This window comes from Battus philenor, unplaced genomic scaffold (assembly GCF_028537555.1).
Source record: "Battus philenor isolate CCGP_79_NKW_IND1 unplaced genomic scaffold, ilBatPhil1.0.hap1 SCAF_8, whole genome shotgun sequence".
Taxonomy (NCBI): domain Eukaryota; kingdom Metazoa; phylum Arthropoda; class Insecta; order Lepidoptera; family Papilionidae; genus Battus; species Battus philenor.
Window position 1 is genome coordinate 4017065 of NW_027181748.1, and position 17916 is coordinate 4034980.

A 17916-nucleotide genomic window follows, 5' to 3' on the forward strand; every position below is an offset into this window, starting at 1 on the left:
TTTATGTTTTGTTTACATAAACGTTTTAATTTACGCTGGTGTTTACAATGATACTTTAGAACTTCGTTCCTTTTTGTTCTCAAATAACCATTTTTTTTAAACAAACGAAATATAATTTTATGTTTATTACCATGGTGAATTTTAATAATGCGTGTATAATGTATTATGACGCTCACTGCAAGGTATAGGCCTCCTCCAATGATCGTGACTATGATCAGTTTCGCACTGCCCACATCCAACTAATTCCCGCGACCTTGGCTATGTCGTCGCCCCATCTAGCCGGGAGCCTGACCACGCCGAGTCTTTTCCAGCGGCCATCAGTTGCACGAGCAATGTGACTCGCCAACCACCTCTTCAAAAGAGCTATTCTTTGCTTCCTCGGCGACATTTCGAGCTCAGCACTTGGAGCGTTCGGACGTGTCTCCTGACTTTCCCACCTGCCATATTGCTGACTTGCAATTAAGTTCGCTACCTTGCACCCCGGTGTAAAGAATTCCTGCACACAGCGTTTGGAAGTGCGAAAGTGTCCTCGGACTTTCCTGCCGCCCTCTCTGCTGTTTCCGCCCATCAAATCCTGTACCCCTGCGCACGGATTCGTTACGCTCAAAGTTAGGAGTGTCGGAAGTATCTTCGGACCTTCCCGCGTCCCGTAGTTGCCGTGTGATCTCATGTAGGTGACATCTGGGTGAAATCTGTCCACTCGTGGCTTCTCGCCAACGAGATGGACAAATTAAGAGTTAAAAATATTTCTAAAGGTATTATGATTAGCACGCTCACTGTCGACGACTTCCATCGCTTCACCCGCCATCTGCGTGAAGAAGGCATCTCCTTCCACGCGTACGTCCTTCCCGAGGATAAGCGACTTCGAATCGTCATCCGCGGCCTCCCGCTCGGAATTAAAACCGCCGACGACGTCGACTGTAGACTGTTCTCGTCCCGCGATCACAGAGACACCACCCACGTGTGTCCTTTGTAAGACCGAAGGCCGCCCCGCCAACTACAGGAGCTGTCTCAAGTCGCCTAAAAAACGCCGTTTAGGCGGCGAATATGTCGCAGACCCATAATTCATCACTCATTAAAAAAAAAAAAACATTGTAGTGTTTTGAACGAGAAGATGTTTCGGAGCTTAACGAACGTTGCACATGCAAGTCGGATTTGACTATTGTGTTTGCTACATATTATAATTATGTTATGCTTACACATGCCAAATAATAAGTGTTATGAATACTGTTATAAGTAAGTAATTGTAATTAATATTTTTAATGAAGTGTTTCTCTAAATATATATAAAAATATAATATTTCAAAAATGAAGCCGCGCGTTCCAACCAGTAACCCGGAAATTGCCGAATAATGTTCTCTGTTCTTATTATTGCGGGGACTTTCTATTACTGAGATTGATGTTTTGAAATTTCTTACTTATGTATGAGAGGCTTACTAATGGGGACCCAGATTATTTAAGCTTCTATGAACCTTGAACCGCTCTAACGGAAGATTCTAAAAGGTTTACAAAGATAATTTTTTTTTTTTGATATCTGATGGAGAAAAATATAGATAAGTATATTAAAACTTAAGTTATAAAAACGTATATTGAACCATTAGGCTTAGTCTAGTGTCTAAGACACGATAGAAATGTTATAAACATATATGATGATCAGCATATACCATAATAAATAATAAGTTATTTTGCGATCCGCGATTTACGCACACTATGATATGCTATGGTCTTATTAGATAGTATCATAATACTGTCTAATAAGAGCGTAGCCATACCATAGTGATATATCTAAGTTTTCTTTCATTATACATGGACAATGAAAGAATCGCGAGGAAACTGGAACATTCTAGAACCTAAATACCTCCACATAAGTAGTATTCTTCTAATTGAATAGCAAAAGTAAGTCTTAAACCCATTCCTTACCTTCTAGAGGAGATTTTTTTCCAACAGTAAGAACAATGCAACACTAATAAAATTATAACTCAAAACGTAATGTAGTATTTGATTTAAAAAATATATTTTTTGGTAACATATTTGGCAGTTTTCATTTTATTTTTGTCATGAATACACTGTCTATTTAGATTTAATATACGCAATGTAATGTGTTGTGTTTTCAATATTACTTGGAATATTTTTTTGTAATCATTTTCCAATACGTTAAAAATAAATAAAAATAAAAAACGGACATGCCGTGACTGTTGGGCGAGAAGTCATCTTTCGTGGTAATAAATAGTTTTATAATTTTTAAATAAACACAGTACTACTTACCCGTGTAGTATTATTTAGTATGACAATGATTCTTGTTAATGACTTTTAAGTGAATATTTAATGATTATTTTGTATTAAATAAGTAATTAGTATACCTATCTACCCACATGATACTAAGAAGCAATGCTGTTGACGTATATAATGCCGTCTCGTGTAGGTGACACAACCATGTTATTCAATTTTATAAATTCAATCATATTTGCTCGATATTGCAATTAGGAAATAAGCTGCACTATTTTATAAATAAATATTATAAAAATCTATTTAAATAAGTAGAAATTCTGAAAAACTTAGAAATGTATATGCAATATTATTCGGTAAATTATAATAATAAAGAATGGTACGAATATAATATTTCTAAAGACTTTTCCACTAAAACATTCAGTTTCACAAAGTGTTTGCTTATGCAAAGGGAACAACACTTCCCGTGTGCAGTAGACATGAGTTTAACTTGTATAAAATGCAAGTTATTCTAAGAAATCACCAGCGGTACTGTCAAGTGACCCAGTGGAAACCTGATCGATTGATTTAAAACTTTTTGCTGCAAACCGGCCCGCTGCCAACTCGGACGTAATAGAGAGCGACTTATTTTATTCGTTGAATTATTTTTCTTTCTACTGAGGGAAAGGTGAAACCAGAAGGCATTCACATATTCAAAAAGCTACATTAACACAAAGTCCATTTAATTTCTTATTATTTGTTGTCATTTATTTATTTTCAATAATCTTTATTAAACGCGTAACTTAAGTAATTACATAGAGGTATAACAAATAAAAAGTCCATTACAACGGCCAGTCTTGGTCAAAGTAATTTCTTACACATACTAGTATCATACTAAATAAATAAAAGAAGTAATGTAATAGGTCCTGAGAAAAATGTCATAAGAATGTATTTTGTTCCAGAATCAAAATGAGCTTCCCTATCTTTTAACTTTAACTTGGCTACGAGGGTTCCAAGTTCTCTTAGTAATAACTCAGGACAAACTCATTCTGGTTTTTTAATGCCATAACTTTTATAAATATACTGTATCCAGTAGTTCCAGTTTTCTGGAACTTTCTAAAAATCTTATACACTGTAATGTAATTATTTTTCTAGATTTTTTTTTAATATTACATTCATCATATGACATTATTCATATACCTGGGAGTATATTAGACAATCGTTCATAATTTCCATTAAAATAATTACTAGTTTTATAGAATCTAACAAAAGAGCAAAAACATCTTGTTTTTTTTATAAGTTTTAAAGTGCAAGCTTTAGGTATATGATTATTCTTCTTATGACTATTATATTCCTATGCACGTTTTTATTAAGGTCTATGTTGCACTAACATTAGCGTCCGTGCCTTTGTTTCACATTTACGTTAAATATTTCCAAATTTTTTTGGTAAGTCTGAAAAGTACGTCTCTTAATCAATTTTATCTACGCCCTAACAATGTCCAGTTTTAAAGATTACGTTGTTTCGTGCAACCACTTCCTCATCTCTACGCCATATTGCCATCCTCAGGTTGTACGCTAGTATTTGTGAGGCGGTTGCCGTGTTTGCCACAATGATGAACGTTGCGATCGCATCTTCAGTCTTGTTCGTGTGACGTGATATTGGTACCACCGCATGATGGACACTGTTATGCAACCTGAGGGTGTCTGTTCTGACGGACAACGTTGTCCACCGACCACTTAAACCTTTGAGCCTCTTGACTGATGAGCGTCCTTGAACCTGTCTCTGTACCGTAGCCTTCGCTAATGACGATTTGTTTATTAGCTTGTATGTGAGTTGGGTACAGGGTGTTTCTTTATCCTACGCACGTTAAAATTGATCTTAAAACCCATAGACATTGGGTTATTTAAACCGTTTTTTACTCGGAATTTAGTATTAAAGTACATATGTGTTTTTAAAAAGTTGGTTAAATGGTTAAGAATGTTATAGATTTATAAGTTTCTATTTGGATTTATAAATAAACTACATTGCAATAAAATAAAAATCTTCCTTAACATCCGGTTCAGGTGTTCCGTTGTCATAATAAATTTTCCGTTTCATTTCCTGAGAAAGTAAATATCGTCGAATTCGTTCGAGTGAAATAAAGTTTGATGTTATGTCTAGGAATATTAATATAATATTGACGTTATTCTTTTATTTTTCTTTTTATTCTGTAACAATGATAATAATGACAACGAAATATTTACGCACGTTTTTAAAATGTAATAGGAACAAAATACATTCTTTTTCCCATATCTCTTACATATATTATATATAACATATATTTATAATTAAGCCTGTAATAGACTGCCTTATCGCTGATATATTCAACAAGTAAATTAATTAACTATCGGATACGTAGCTACCGCTTTACATTCAAAACACAACTTGACCGTATAGAAAAATAAAAATCAAATTTATTAAATATCATGTAATAATTAAAAAGGTAAAAGGGTACATCCAAAAACCCACAAGATATGTCAAACAAAATTAATAATAATCAGATAGGTTTGTGCACAAACAATGGTAGCCCAGTGCTGGAGGACAAAGATTCGATTTCCGGGATACAATCTTATATAATTCACACTTTGTGCATTAATTATATAGGGTTGATACTGCTCGCAAACAAGTTTTTACAAAATGGGCAGTCCTCTGCGTACTATAATACCACACTGCAAACGCCCACCCGCCTGCTATGCATGGCGTTATGATATAACCCGCCATAAATATGTTTATGGCGGGTTATATCTAGATATTATATCTAGATAATTAGGACTTTCCTTTTCTTAGTTTTAAATCTTATATTAAAAGTATATGATAAATTTAATCTTGTTATAGCATTCAAGAGGTTTTTATTTAAGGAGATCAGGAGATCAGCGTTCCGATTTGGTAACTTACTACTTATTAAAATATATGTTTTCTGTCGGAGGCCAGGACATAAAAGGAAGTTATACTACATCCACTTTCAACTCTTATAATATGGCCATTGCGGTAGAACCCCAGCCCCATAGTGCTCTGCAGCTTCATTAATACTACGGTGATATGAGAAAACGATTCCATTTTTTTTAAATACCCAAGAAGATCGAGGGGATTTCGGCGCAGTGCAAAGATAAATCATAAATATTTATTCAAGATACATCAGTCAAGCTCTCGGTAAAGTTTACGTGAAGTTACTTGATTTAGTTAAAGTCGTGAGTTTTTTCCTTTACTTCGAGAACCTGGAGCAGACAGAGAATACAAGACAGAGTCATTTCTGTTAGCATCCGTTAATAACCAATGAAAAAAAATCGAGGAAATTTACAATTTTCAACCTCAAATATTCTTTATTCATCTTATGACAGATTACGTACATATATACATCAGTTGTTAATATCAAGTTGAGCCTGCCATCTGTATGATTGAAATACGACAGGTCTCAGAAAAACAGTTGAGAGAAACTCAAATAATTTACAGCTGTGTTATTTTTCATGGTAACTGCTAAGCGGAAACATGTTCGTAATTATTAATTATTTCTTAACATATTCTCTTCTTTAATATATTAATAAAACATAAAGTCCAGGAAAGAGCGGCTAGACTGTATGTGCCCTTATGAAACCGGTCGACCGTCGCCCAATACAACGCAGGCCGATTTACAAACGGCCATCTATCAAGCTGTCGCTCCCCGTTCACGCATAAGTGCGTCCATTTGGCTTTACTCAAACAGGTGGGTGGCCATAAAACGCACGAGCAAACAGCATATGCGATTTACAACCTTATATCACTGCGAGCAGTTAATCATATCAATATTATAAAGATAAATTTTAATAAATCAGAAAGTTTTGTTTGTGACTGTACTTATTTTAAAAAGGGCGAAATAATAAATACACTTACTAATACATAAAAGTTCTTGCAACTCATAAGAACATGAAATAAGAGATAATTTAACGACTATCCTAAATAATTTGAGTCTATTCAGAACCTATTGGCATGTTTACAGTGAGCCTGCCACAGGAGGGATATGCGCTGGATTACTGTACAAGTTGAAATCAGAGATTGTATGGATCTCATACATGTGGAAAATTAATCGACATAGCCCAGGGGATTGGCATTATGAAATGGCAGCTCGCTGGGGCTTTTAAGTTCTAAAGTGTAGATTATGGATAGATGTCTACCAACAAAGTAGACAGACGACTTTATTAAGTTCGTCGCAAGATGATAATGACGATGATGATTAAAATGAATTATCGGTGATTACATGTGGTTGTTAAAAAATAATTGTTGAGAATCGACGAATATTTGGGGTATAAATAATGAAACACGAGAAACACGAGCGCTTAATTCGGTAATACATACGAATGTAACGACCGGTGTCGAGTCTGTTGAAGGAGCCCTTAAAATTGTTATCTTTAAAAGTAGTACAGAGCCAGTCAAAGAAGGGCGTAAATACAGTTATCACACTAAGCACTGATGCGTTCATATCTCTTAAAACATCTTTACGTTCTTATTCTATTTTAATAAGATTCTGCAAAATTGTTTTGTATTTTAAAATTTTTTTAATCGCCAAAATTATATTTGTTATGTCAGGGTTGACATCACAGTTTCTTTAAAATAAAAACACTATCTACCCGTTATGTATAAAAATCAGCTTTTATAAAACCTAAGTATCTATACAATTCTTAAAAGTTTGTATGCGGATATTTTCCTTCACAATTTGATTTTACTTTTCTATTTTATTTTTCGTCTTCTATGATATTAAATAGTTTCATCTGTATTTATTAATTTATCTCTGCACCGCCCAAACGATCGGCCTTCGGCGTTAAATTCGCTGTTGCACAAAAAATGTATAAAAACTTTTTAAACAAATAAATAAAATAAATAACGGTTGGTGGTATCTGCCAAGTGAGTGATACTTAAGTTCAAACTTTATCTTCGGCTATGCTCGGACCTATGTTGGGAACACTTTGGATGCTAGACTTAATAATACTTTATGTGTATGAACCGTAATATTTTAAAATGGTATGTAATATATTAAAATTATACGTTTTATAAGATCTAATAGTGACTTAGTTGAATCTCGCTGTGAATAACGATAAAAGAATTTGTAGATCGGACGTCGTGGAATGTTAGTGAACGAGCGGAATATTCGTATCTTCCGTTTTTTACAACTGTTTTGAGTAGCGTCCAAACCAAGAAAGGCTGAAAGATTTATTGTTCCTATGTTTTAAACTCTATTTTATAATTTTAATTAATCATTATGGATAATTGACCACGTCAATAAAAAACGCCAGTTCAATTGATATCACATAACAACTTCAAATAAACCTACCAGAATATGGATATTTTTATAATAATTTTATCGAACATCTTTAATATACTTATAATAATATAAATCTCTTAAATTCATTCTGCATCTTCTCTTCCTTTTCTATTTTAAAAATTATAATATTAGTAAAAATTACATTTTAGGCTCTTTAAGAAAACCTATATAGATACAAGCACATGTTCTATATGATAATATTACGTAACAAATAATTATAAAGTATTTATCACGTAATATACCCGCATAAACGATTAGGTTGTAGGAAATAATTTGTATGCGGGGCTTATTGAGAAAATGTTATTTAAATCTCATTAAGCCATTCGTAAGAACGCAGGTAAGGTGTAATTAGGAACGATATATTGCTACTCAGAAGGCTTTGATGTGGCGGCGAGCGACCATATTTCCCAATCGACAACGGTAAATGATCTGTGAGAGAACTCAAGTGACAAGTCAAGGTTTCGTATCCAGCCGAGTGTGTATATTGAATAGACAGCCACTGACTCCAGTTCATAGATTATAATAGCCGCTGACGTGTTACGGGTTTTTGGAAATTAATTATAAATTCAAAATCAATCATCTCAAAACAACATATTTCTAATGTGTTTTAAACTGGATTGTTCTGTACCAAGGTAAATTTCTTGATCGAATAATTCAACTATTTGCTGAATCTGCTGTAAAATCGTTTCGCCATTTTACCAAAATATAAATCAAATTAAAAAAAAGAATTAAAATACGTTTGCGTAGAATATAAAAAGGGTAATATTTTTTATTTATTTATGTATAAAATTACTAAACGTTATACTCTATAATAAATCCAAAATGTAATATTTTTTGTTCAGATTAGTTTTTTTTTTTATTTGAAAAACTAAGTTATTGTTGAAATTATCCAAATAGACAATTTAAAAGAAATTAAATAGTGAAACAAAATAACCTAAGATTCTCCGCAGCACTCGTTTCGTATGTGAGAAAATTGACAACGCCATAATCGTGAGAAATGACTAAAGTAAATACCTATTTTCATGGCATAAGAAAAAATGGGGACGTATAAATTGACGTGGCCGCATACGGACAAGACGCAAATGGAAAGTCAACGTCTGACTCTTTAAAGTTGATTTTTTACATCAATTCGAAATTCTCTTCTTGAGAACTGTATACTGAATTGTTAACATTGTTCCGACACAGTAGAATATTTAAGAGGTGACTGTTAAAGGTACCAGGAGTTCATGAATTCGTAACCAGAAATTTATATAGTTCTTACTTAAATCACAGATATTAAGATACACCGCCAATGGATTATTTATTATAAACTTTTGTCGCATATCAACAAAGTGTTATTCTTCGTCGTTTTTCAAACCATCGTAAATGTTTACCTGTACATTTCTGTTCAAATATACCTCAGGTATCTTCAAAAGTAGAACAAATAGGTATTTACTTCTAAATGTTGGGTCAGCTTTTAATAAAATTAACTTGCAACTATGCGAAATAATTATCTAGTTCAGGAGACAAAAAAAATATGTCTTTGTAATGCGGAATAAAAATAAATTAATTATTAACCTTCTAATAATAGCCTATCCAGTACGAATAGAATATAAACAACACTAAATGTCAAGCTTTTTGTTCTTAAGGCTACGGTGAAGCCTTCAATAGTCGAAGCGGAAACGTAACTTTCAAATTTTGACACATTATAATTTAGTGAATGTTTTCGAATGTATCAAAATATCTACATCTCACTTTTATAATACGAACAAATGAGTTTTTTTATTATTCACGTAGAATCATTTACTACTAATTTATTCTCATGCACATAGACGAAATTAGCATATACATAGAGTGAGTGGTTTAAGTTGAGTCAAAACTTGAAAAGGAGAATGTAAAGCTTATTTGTCAACAACAAGCTTTAGAGATTTTTCATCTATTTCTAAACACCTGTATAAAGTGATCACTCTGGAGTATGTTACATTATTTTTTTAGGGAATGCGACAGTCTAATAACTACTGATAGTACACAGGGTGCAGGCATATATTGTCGACGTCTTTGTTTCAGCTCAAAGACACCCACTTCAACGCATAGGCCTCCCCTTAAAGATTTCTTATAGGGGATATACTATAAGGCGGATTGATCATCGCAGTGTAGTACTATACGCAGAGGATACTGCTGTCCATCCGCTGCAGGGACATATTGATATGTGGTAAACAAAATTTAATTAAAAATCTCGATATTATTTATTTTATAATCAACAATGTATTATAGGCTTGATATAAACTACTTGACTGTTACATTGTTTATTGTAGATACAGTAATAGTTGTGCAAGTGATTGCAGACAAAATTAAAAAAATATATATTATTAGCAATGCTTAAAATGTGTTATAAATTTCAATACAATATATCTGTTAACGAAACTTATGGCCGGAATCTTTACTATACATATTACTTTAATGATAATGAAATTTTAAAAATATAATCCATGCAATAGTTTTACGACTATTAAAAAAAGTGAGAAATAGATAAAGAAAATTTCACGGGCCTATCGTGAGAATATCTTCAACATTCCAGTAAAAAGTAAAAACCGTGAGACTTTATTACATTTATTATTAACGCTAAATAAAGATTCTAGATTTTAATATTTTATTTAAATATTAAATATTTAATTTTTGTTAGAAACAACTTTCACATAAATGGTAAATAATTGTACGGTGTATAAAGTTCATTGACGGTAATTTGCAAGGTCATAGTAATTTATCAGAAGATAAATTTTATATGAGTAACAGTCAATTTTACCTGTATTTAAATAAAAATTCGCGAAAATAGATAATGGCACCATCAATACGAAAATTTTACTTCATACATTCATTAAAACACGAGAAAGGTTTTCGTGACAAGAAAAAAAATTAAAAAAGAGAGAGTAAAATAGAGAACAGTATTTTTTTTTCATACGAGCCACAGAGGAAATTAAAAAACCCGTTGTTAACTAGAAAACGTGTTTTAAAAGCGAACTTTTAACCAAAAAAATATTCGAAACTACAATCCTCTGAGGAAGAGGGCGCGAGTATTAATACACTTCGTAGAAACATACCGATGTTTAGATTTTTTTTTTATTAATCATTCAACTTTTTAGCTCTATTTTATTACTATAGGACTAAAATATCCCCTGCCTGTCATAACAAGGCAACTAAGAGGGGAAAAGGATATACAGGTGTTACAGGTGTCTCGTATTGCTGCGGCACATAGAGAATGCCTCTTGAAAACAAAAGATTAACAAATTTTAACTAATAAAACATATTCACCTTAACTCTTCTAAGACATAAAATTTTCTTTAGAAACTTTTTCTTTATGATATATGGCCAGTGTATAAATTATAATATAAGACGTGCCGCTTCTTAAAGCCTCGCAAGACGATTTTCCATTATAAAAACAATAACTATAAATTATAACAGAATATGTTTATAGAAAACCTAACTAAAAATTGAAAAACCTTTTTACGAGTACTTTTTACTGAATGGAGAATAAGTTAAAATTCTTTGAGAGAGTCGTGATATTTGTCAATACATATTTTAAGTTCAGAATAAGTTTTATTTTAAACTACTCGTTATTTAAAATAAGTTTTAAACTTTTTTTAAAATATTATCAAAAAGATAATGATTATCCTTTCTACTATTTCATTATTCCTTTTTACTACATAAAAAATTGTACTAAGTAATGTAATATTTTCTCTGAGATTTAGAACCCTTGTTTCCAAGTCACAGGTGTGATTTGATGACAAACGTTCAAGGGAAACTCTGTAAGATTTATTTCACCAATCCGCACTAGACATGTGCATTATGAGTAGGTTAGTATTCCAGCTGCAAGTACTTGCAATAACATAAGATTTATTTGCCATAAGTTTATAATAATCACGTACAATAAAAATTAAGTGCATTTGTTTTTATGTTGTAATTGGCATAGGTATAAAAATGGACACTAATAAAACGTTGAGAATAAAACCACAAAATTTAATGACAGTTAAAATAAGTAAACGTATCGCTTTGGTATGTTATAAATAAATGTATTCTACTCTAATGAAATGTTACTATCAATAGGTTCTTAATTAAACTAAAATATTTTTCTCCGTTTATTACTTTCGAAACACCAAAAAGCATAGCTGGTTATTGCCATATTTGGGAAACAATATACTTGAGTGCACAATTAGAGGCGAGATAAAGCGATGACCTCGCCAGTGACACTACACCGACTTTTATGGGTCGGTGCTTCTCACAAAAAAATATATATGTTGTAAAGGTATCTCTTACATAAATCTTAATCTTGAAATGCCATTTATTTTGGTTTTAACTATTTATTTTATTTATACATAATGATATATTTATATATATGCACAGTATAATCTATATTTATATCAACGTTTTTAATGTAAAACTTTTCCTTGTTTTTTTAATAGCATTTACTTAGCATTTGCCTTCATTCTTCGTCATCAAGTTACACTGTTAAACTTTTTATTATAAGAGTCATCGTCATCGTTCATCGTTTCACCTCATAAACACCCACTGCAAGGTATAGGCCTCCCCCATAGATATAAGCAGGGAGATATATCATAATCGCCACGCTTGGCAGGTTGAGTGGTAATCGCACTGTTGTTCTTTACATGGAAACTTGTTTGTGAACAGTAGTGATCCTATATAATTAACACACAAAGTGTAAATTATATAAGATTTTCTCCCGGGATTCGAACTTGCGACCTACAATCGTAGGTATTCGTTCTAACCGCTCGGCTACCACGGCTCGCATCATAAAAATATAAGTATATAAATAAATATTTGTTTTAGGTACGTACCAATGAAAAGGATTTTTTTTGTTCCAATTTATTAAAATATTAATTTATGGTAATTATAGCCATAAATAAATAAGTGAAATAAAAACTATAAAGATTTTTATTTATACATGCTTAAAGTTTTCTTAGCAACGTAAATAAAAAAACGGCGAGTTTTGTTATCAAAAGTTTTAGCTATTTATCCTTATTCATTTTAATTTATGTATAAATTTTAATAATATTCGCATTTGGTTTAATAATTTATGAAAATTTTGATAATAATTTACGGTTATAAATTTGTTTTTGTGATTACTGTTTGTAATTTATCAATATTATTTACAACCTCTGTGTTACAATAGTATTTTCTAGCGTGTACAGAATATGATATTACTATTGTAATAACCCCAACATTGGCAATAATCGTCTGTGATGGAAAACCGTATGCAGTTGATACAACACAAGAGCAGTGCATTACTCGATAACCATAACCGCGGAAACACCGTTTGACCTACCGTGATCTCTATCCTCTTTCCCTCGCTCTATCGCAGCCAAAGCACCAAAGATCCAAAGCGCTTGTTTACTCAATCACTTTACACGTGCATTTCATACTGTTGCCACTTTCACTCGCTAAAAGCAGTTCTGTTTCGGTTTATTGGAACCGTTAAAACCGCTTGGACGGGACCGACCGACGCCCGCGTCACACTGGCTGCGCAGGCGTCGAAGCCTTCGTAGCCCCCACTTAGTAACGCCAATTTAAATAGTATGCTAACTTACTTTGACTCTTATACATTAAACAATACAGCTTAGTTTTCATTAATATATACGAAGAGTGTCAATGAAGCGATGAAATATGTATTTTATCGACTTACAATAAGATTAATTTTATAAAATACTTTAAAATTTCATCAGTAATGAATGTTATAATGAATCAGAATCTTAGTCGATCTTGCCCTGATAGATACGAGGTCGGTATTAACACAAATTTGTCATCGAGTCTTATCGAATTTGCAAGAATTTATTTAATTATGTTTTAGAATTTTTTATATATAGCTAAATTATTTTATATTGGCCACTTAAATGAATAAAAATTTACTAAATTTGCAATTTTATTGTTTTATAATCTTTAAATACTTCACGTTATTCGTATATGTTACAGTAAAAAGGGTGAATCATTTTGTTTTTGCTGTCAAAAGACATACGGTTGAAAACGCCTGAGCTCTTTGAGCCCGCAATGTCTGCACGAATTACTACTTAAAGGAAAGGAATGAAAAGCTTCTGGCGTTAGCCATTTTTATTACATACTAGCTGACGCGACAGATGTTGACCTGTTTTAGCTATCAATACATATTGTTTTTGTAATGCTTTTTGATACTTATCGTTGTTAGTTTTATTTTGTTTGCGTAAGTAATTTTGATACTTTTTCAACAAGGTCTATAACAATTTTTATTTACCACTTGAAATATATAGATAATAAAAATTATCAAGAACATTTGACAGCGGCGTATTCAATTTATTTATCCTTTTATATGTGACGTATAATTTTACATTCATCCGCTAAAAATCAAATCTTCTTTATAGAAAAGATTGATCAATAAAGAATATAATTGTATTAAAGATTATATAGAAGACAGATATGCCTGAGATTATAATGCTGATAGAAGAATTTTGCTTAGATATATAAGATTTATAACATGACAAATATTGTAAAGTTACAAGATTGACTATCGAGTTTTTGCCAGTTTTTTCGATGGAATCAAAATTTACCTGGCACTATATGGAACCTGGCATTATATGGAGAATTTAGACCTATATGTATATATATACATATTTAAATGTAGGTTATACTCTTGTAAGCTATATACGTTATATTAACATGTAGTGATGACTTTTTGAAGGTGCTTGGCAAATCCAACTTGAAAGAATATATATTTGTTTCATTATTTATCAAAATTGAAATATACGCTGTACTGGAAACTGTAATTTTTTTATAAATAATTACCACAAAGTATTGGGAAACTAAAAAACAGTTTAAAAAAATCGTTAAAGCTATTCATAAGTTTATAAAGAAAATTATACATCATTTTTCTGTATATACAATTTTATTACTTATTTTCAACTTGATAAAGTACATAAAATTACATACATATGTAACTTTATTCGACATTCACTTATTTATAAGTTTTTTTTTCATCTTATTATCTACTTTAAGTCAAGTAGTTTGATAACATGTATAAGTTACGATAAGAATTCTAGAAGAACCCAATTTAAGTTGCCCGTTAATAACACCCTTCAACTTTAAATATGAAAATATGTCGGTCCGAGAAGATCCGATAACAAATTCAACTGTTGTTTTGATATACATCTTTGCTAACATATATCCACACATGCACACACACCTGTGTAATATAAACTGTACCATTTTCATTAAGATATAAAGTATATGCGAAGTAATCTCAAACCCAGTTCTGGTATTTTAGGAAGTAGAAGTTTTCTCCTCCTTTCTCCGATCCTTAAAATAACTTTCTAGATGACAAAGGAAAGTTATGGGTATACTAAAAATACGGGTTGCAACAACCCATACAACACGATTCCCTCAAGATATCGTCACGCTGTTAGTCGAATAAAGAAGGTTATTTGAAAAAAAAAAGCTTTATTTTAAGAAAAATAATCACCGAAATTACGTTCGTAGTGTCATAACATATATATAGCGTGTTTTAAAAACACTTATAGGATTCCTATTAGAGTTATTTAAAAAAAAAACATCATTTTTATTCTCTGTCATAAATATTTATATAATGTACGCTGTAAATCATAAATTAGACTAAGTCAAGTCAAAAACAGATAATCACTGAAATTACAAACAAGATAACCTCCTTGATAATAAAATTAAAAACTTTGAACTAAAAATACTTTTACAATAGTTGTATCTTACAGATTCGCTGAAAGCGTATCAAATTCGTTTTAATCATTTTGAATTTAGAATTTGATCTATATCTCTCTATATGATTAGATTGATTTGATGAGAAATGAGAGTAATGTAAATAAATATTTACATTGAAAACAAGCATAAAGAGTTTACATGAAAACTGTTTATAAATTTTAGAAATTTTTGAAACCTTTTTTTAACGAATTAAACAAACACAAAGCCCCATATATTATTAAAGGTTTACTTCACTCTGAAATTATTTACAAAGCAAATATTTTATATGCTGTTAATAATAATGATTTCTGGTTTCATTAGGTTTATTTCACATACTACGTACTCTATATTGATCAGTGGTAACCCATCGGTAGAGGAATGAGACTTGCGACCGTTGATCGCGGGTTTGTTTCCCAGAACACAATTCCTATGTAATTAATTCATAATGTGTGCATTAATTACATAGGATTGCCACAGCTCATAAACAAGTTTCCGTAGGATTGCTTTGCGTGCCGTAATACTACACTGTGGTCGCCCGCCCACCTGCCAAACGAGGTAATTAATTTGCACTATCTTTTGTCCTATTCAATACTATTTATCCTTTCGTTAAGTATTAATGAGCACCGAGATTTTTCTTATATTTTCTCTAATTAAAACTTACTAAATTAATTTTCAAATTCTAAACATCATCTTAGCTGTAGGACGTCTAAGACTATTTTTTAGAGGAAACCAGGGTCTTTCGTTCTCTCTGTCATGTTTATATGACATGGACTTATATCTCAAAATATTTTTTTAATCTTTTTCTTTTGAGAGAGTATGTGTATTACACACTCTCTCTCTCCCGTCCATCATAGTTTCTTTATTTTTACTTATTTCATCATTCACTATTTCTATCGTTAGTTCACAGTTGTCCTGTTCATTTCATTCACGTATCGCCTCCCATCCTTCGTCACACTTCTTACAATTTTACATTTTCTATTTACTTACTCTATTTTTATAATTTATTCGTATTTAAATTTCCTCTGACATTAAAACCAAATTTATCAGCGATACTTTATATTATACAATTCCCTATTTTTATACAATCATTCCTAATTTCTATGTCACCCTTCGGGTCTTCTTACTCTGCTTCAGTTTTGTTGCGCTTTATTACGTCGCTTACAACCTTGGTACTAAACACAAGAAAATGCGGCGGTTTTTGTTATCTTCCAAGAGACAAACAATGCCGTCGCAAGTGATTTTCCTATCCAGTTCGATTAGGCACCTTACTCTCGAACCTAAAGTATGGAGGTTGACAATAAGACAATAACACCGGGTGTAAGAAGCCTGATTCAGCGTCTTCCGACGACCTTCACATCGTTCTCAGTCCACTTTAGGGGTAGACGTTCTATGCGTCGTTTGCCAGTCAATAGTCTCAACTCCAGAACTTTAAGCACCGATCTGTTCTGCGCGCTGTGTGGCTTGCCCTCTGTCTCTTCAATTCGCCAATCGGCAATATTGTGATACTTTTAATATTGTATCTATTTATAATGATATTACACTTAACCCTTAGTTTTCTGTGAAACTTTGTTGTATTATAATATTTTTGTTAACTGAAAGTGGTAGTCCAGATATCCCTTCCGTAAGTCTACGCATATGTCAGATGTATTTTTCAATTATATTAGAATCATTTTCGTGCCGAAGCTGTGTATTTGACAGTATGATGCGTAATTCCTTTGTTTAAAAATTATAAATTTGCTCTGTTTACTTGTATTAGATACTCTTACGTTTATTAAAATATATTTTCACACAATCTAGCTTAAATTTCTTCATTGGCTTGAATTGTAAATGAACCTTTAGACGTAGAGAACCATCAGTCAAGTCAAGTTAGCAATTGTGCGTTGAAATATGTAGATTCAAATGTTACAATAGCATAGTAAGTATAAGTCATAAAAAGTTGATAAGTGTACAATATAAAATAATCGAACCGTTTCAAGCACAGTTGTAATTTTTATTATACTTCTTGCAAAGATTCAAGTATAACGGGGGGATATATTGCAAAATTAAGCTTCCGAGAAACTCATGATGAAATTTCGTTTAACTTTACCAATAAGGAAAAGTGTTGGGAGGGAAAAAATTCCTGTTTTGTGACGTTTTTTATAACATTGTTACAGTAACAAATACATCACCACAATTTATTTAATGGTTTTTATTGTTTATTTTTGAACAACGCTATAATTTTTTCGTGTTTTCAGCAACACGTTTCGTTTGTAATAAACATTTATAACGTCATTTTTATTACATAAAGTCTTAAGAAATTAAAGTATAGAGGTGGACAGGACACATTGCGCACTAATGGTCGCTTGGTTCGTGAGGTTCTGGAGTAGAGACTACGGGTCCGCCAATGCAGCGCAGAAACTTATACCGATAAGGTTGAAAGACAACCTTGTTATGGTCATCGAAAGATGCTGAATACAGACCCATTCGAACTGATTCTATTCAAAATCTGTGGAGAAAGTCTATGTCTAGCACTGGACATCGTAAGTCAAAAATGATGATTTTTCTCCCCTTTAAATCTGTTTAACTTGGTCCAATATAAAGTTGTTGCTTTTTACAATTACTAGACCGGTCTGTAGTATAGCTCACTTGATGGTGAATTCATATTCATTTGAACA

General features: G+C 32.0%; 1 protein-coding gene across 1 annotated transcript in view; it reads right to left on the reverse strand.

The window, feature by feature from the left end:
• Window positions 1-13023, reverse strand: part of Cad96Ca (tyrosine kinase receptor Cad96Ca) — a 97600-nt gene extending 84577 nt beyond the window's left edge. The window contains exon 1 of the mRNA XM_068774986.1: window positions 12855-13023. The gene's annotated coding sequence lies outside the window, so the exon portion shown is untranslated. The remainder of the gene's footprint in view (window positions 1-12854) is intronic.
• Between the last annotated feature and the right edge of the window lie 4893 nt (window positions 13024-17916).